The following is a 4,250-nucleotide window of genomic DNA, read 5'->3' on the forward strand; positions in this document are numbered from 1 at the left end:
TGACCTCCAGTTCCATCCATATTGCTGCCAGAGATATAATTTCATGCTTTTTTATGATGACATTATTTTTCATCGTGTATATATTCCACATTCTCCTTATCCAATTATCCATTACTAGACACTTAGGTTAACTCTATATCTTTGTTATTGTAAATAGTGGTGCAATGAACATATGAGTGCAGGCATTTTTTTGACACGATTTATTTTCTGGGGTACGTATCATGGAGTGGGATTGCTGATTGAATAATAGATCTATTTTTAGTTGAGAAGCCTTTACAACTTTTTTCCTTTTTAAGTTTTTAAATAATTATGTGGGGTACATTTTTAAATAATTATGTGGGGCACATTAGTGCATAGGTTGCACTAATTTACATTGTCAACTATAGTATGTAAATGTGTTTTCTCTGAATTCTCATCCACATCTATAATTTTTTATAATAATAGGCACTTCATAATAATAGGCACTTTGACCGATGTAAAGTTGTTTTCATTTATCTGATGATTAGGGTTGTTCAGCTTTTTATTTCCATGTGCTTTTTGGCCATTTGAATATCTTCTTCACAAAATATCTGTTGATGTGTTTTGCCCACATTTTAATGGTGTAATTTATTTATTTGTTGTTGTTGCTGAGTTGTTTGTGTTCTTGTTAGATTCTAGACGTTAGTTCTTTATTGCACAGTAATGGAATAAATCTAAAAATCAATTGCAAAAAAAAGCTGTTGAAACTATAAACATATGAGGCAATTAACATCACAATTTTGACCAATCATTGGCTCACCAATAAAATTAAGATATTAAGTTTTAAAAATACAAAGAAAAATGAATACACAGCATACCAAACCCTCTGAGATACAGCAAGAGCAGCACTAAGAGAGAAGCTTATATTTGTAAATGCCTACTAAAAAACAGAAAGATTACAAACTGCAGTCTATTGATTTACTTCAAGGAACTAGATAAATTAGAACAAACCAACCTCAGAGCTAGAAGGAGAAAATAAGTAAAGATCACAGCAGAATTAAAAACACTGAAACGAAAAAGCAAAATATACGGAATCAACAAAACAAAATGTGATTATTTTAGAAGATGAACACAATTGATAGAACACTAACTAGGTCAACCAAAAAAAAAAAAGAAGAAGAAGATTCTAGTAAGCACAAGCAGAAATGATAAAGCTGGTATTACAACTGACTCCACAGAAATACAAAAGATCATCAAAACATACTAAATATCTCTATGGTCACAAAGTAGAAAATCTAGAGGAAATCAATAAGTTTCTGGAAATATTCAGCTCCCCCCCACAAATTGAACCAGGAAGGAAAAGAAATCCTAAATAGACCAATACGAGTAATAAGATTGAATCAGAAATTGAAAATCTCCCAACCCCAAAAGCCCAGAACCAGATAAATTCAAGGTCTAATTTTACCAGATGTACCATTCTTACTGGAAATATTCCAAAAGATTGAAGAGAAGAGATTCTTTCCCAGCTTGGGCTAAAAAACTCATATCACCTGATACCAAAATCAGGCAAGGATACAACTACAAAAACAAAAAGCTAGAGGGAAATGTCCCTAATGAACGTAGATTCAAAATGGTAAACAAAATACTAGCTAACTGAAAACAACAGCACAATAAAAAGATAATACATCATGACCAATTGGGTTTTATTCCAGGAATGCAAAGCTTGTCTCAAATAGACACATCAATAAATATGATTCAACATATAATTAAAAACAAAAAACATAAGACTGTATCAATGGGTGCAAAAAAGTCATTCAATAAAATTCAACATCCCTTCGTGAAAAATTCCTCAACAGGATTAGCATCAAAGAAATCTACCTCAAAATAATAAAAGCCACATACAAAAACCAACAAAAACTCTTAAAGAAATCAATAGAACAGGGATCTTCTTAAATTTTGTAAAAATCTATGAAACTGATTTATTCAATATGCTGGACTTGGTAGTAAATAAATGAATGACTTTAACTGGAAAAAAAAGCCACATACAGCAAAACAACATCATACAGAATGAGAAAAAGTTGCAAAAATATTACTGAAGAACGTGGACAAGAATGCACACTTTCACCACTCCTATTCGACATATTACTGAAAGTCCTAACCAGAACAATCAGAAAAGAAAAAAGAAATGTACGTTTCAAGTTCCAAGCTAAGGAATCGGGGAGTGGAGTACCCAGAGACTCATTTTTTTAAATCTATGAATAACATCCAAACTCCTGGCATATCCCATGGAACACAGGACTTACAGGTGATAGAGGCTCTTCGTTTTGGGTTAAATGGAAGTTGCTAGGTGGAGGGTGTTAAGTAAAAATGACTACATAAGCTGCATGCTTTGTGTCAAATGGTTGTAGTTTCTTGTCCAGCCTGCTGTTCCTGAGCCACACTGTAGGAAAGTCCTCAATAAACTCTATGTCGTGTTCACTGATCTGGGTTTATTTCCTTGGCCTGTTGTACATGATGCCAGTCCTATAGGAGTCAATATTGGTCTGGTATGACACCCAGTGAATCTGAAAAAACATCAAAAATATCACATGATCACCCAGAGAATGGAATCTGAAAAGAGGAGACCCCCGCAGAAACCCTGTGCAGGCTGTTAATTTCTATGTAGGGCCCAACATCTATCCATGACGGATGGGGCCCAGTGCGTGAGTATGGGGATCCTGCCAAACACCAAAAGTCCTGGAAGAATGACTTCAGTGGGCGCATCTTACAAAGTGAAAGTCTGATGCCCAAGATGTTGCATTTTCAGGAGGCTGGTTCCTCCTGACTCCACTCTGAGCAGCCACTGAGACAGAGCTCACCGTGTAGGCTACAGTGTGTCAGTCATAAGAAGAGCGACTCCTAGAAAAACATGCCAGACCAGCTCAGACTAATCAGAGACCTTTCCGTCCTTCCTGTGGAAGCAGAATGGTGAATTGAGGACTGGGCATGTTGAGCAGCACATTTGAAGGATTTCTGACCATACGCGAATTAGTTAGGGCTATGATGACTAAATTGTCATGGGACCCTAAGACCCAGTTCCCATGAAGAGCTCTACGGGGAGGAGGATGAAGATTGGGGTAAGTCCATGGGGGTCCCTGTCCTCTCTACACATCTGCTGGCTACCACCAAGGTAAAAATGGGCCAACTGCACCAGCAGAGGCTAGTCCCCGAAGACGTTTCCCCACCTGAAATAAGGAAGCACATAATCTGAAGTTATACTTTCCTGAGAGATAGGATTAGTGCCCACGTTTTCCAGGACACTCTCATCCGCTCTGGACACTGCCCTCTCCTCAGGCGTCCCACCCCAGAGCTTGCTATATAGTAGGAGACATGCAAATAGGATCCTTCCTCTGCTGATAAAATCCAGCTCAGCCCTGACCCTGCAGCTCCGAGAGCAGAGTCCAGCCCCGAATTCTCAGGTGTTTTCATTTGGTGATCAGCACCAAACACAGAAGACTCACCATGGAGTTTGTGCTGAGCTGGGTTTTCCTTGTTGCTATTTTAAAAGGCATTTACGGAGAACTAGAGATGTTGAGTGTGAGGGGACATGAGTGAGAGAAACAGTGGCTATGGGTGGCAGTTTCTGACCAGGGTGTCTCTGTGTTTGCAGGTGTGCAGTGTGAGGTGCAGCTGGTGGAGTCTGGGGGAGGTTTGGTCCAGCCTGGGGGGGTCCCTGAGACTCTCCTGTGCAGCCTCTGGATTCACCTTCAGTGACCACTACATGGACTGGGTCCGCCAGGCTCCAGGGAAGGGCCTGGAGTGGGTTGGCCGTATTAGAAACAAAGCTAACGGTTACACGACAGAATACGCCGCGTCTGTGAAAGACAGATTCACCATCTCAAGGGATGATTCAAAGAACACACTGTATCTGCAAATGAGCAGCCTGAAAACCGAGGACACGGCCGTGTATTACTGTGCTAGAGACACAGTGAGGGGAGGTCAGTGTGGGCCCAGACACAAACCTCCCTGCAGGGGCGCGCGGGGCCTCCAGGGGGCGCTCGGGACCCACTGAGGACGGGACAGGTCCCAGGAGCAGGTGCAGGGGGAGGTTTCCTTTCTCAACTGCCGGAGGCGAGTTTGTTTTTTCAGGACTCTGGAGCCATATAAGGTTGTAATATTTTATTATGATTATTTGTCATTTTTTAATTGATATTTGTGTTTTAGTAATTTTTACATTTATATGTAGGGGTATTTTTTAAAAATACTTAACTTCAAGAAACAATTATTCCTGATAATTTGCACTTATTCTTCTA

At 39.7% G+C, this 4,250-nt stretch overlaps 1 pseudogene across 1 annotated transcript; it reads left to right on the plus strand.

Moving 5' to 3' along the window:
• The first annotated feature begins 3,387 nt into the window (after window positions 1-3,387).
• On the plus strand, window positions 3,388-4,009 carry LOC105532936 (annotated as a pseudogene). The gene is made up of 2 exons (XR_001005062.1): window positions 3,388-3,505; window positions 3,608-4,009. The product of XR_001005062.1 is annotated as an Ig heavy chain V region 5A-like (transcript).
• Window positions 4,010-4,250: the final 241 nt, after the last annotated feature.

Source organism: Mandrillus leucophaeus, unplaced genomic scaffold (assembly GCF_000951045.1).
Source record: "Mandrillus leucophaeus isolate KB7577 unplaced genomic scaffold, Mleu.le_1.0 Scaffold997, whole genome shotgun sequence".
Classification (NCBI taxonomy): Eukaryota; Metazoa; Chordata; class Mammalia; order Primates; family Cercopithecidae; genus Mandrillus; species Mandrillus leucophaeus.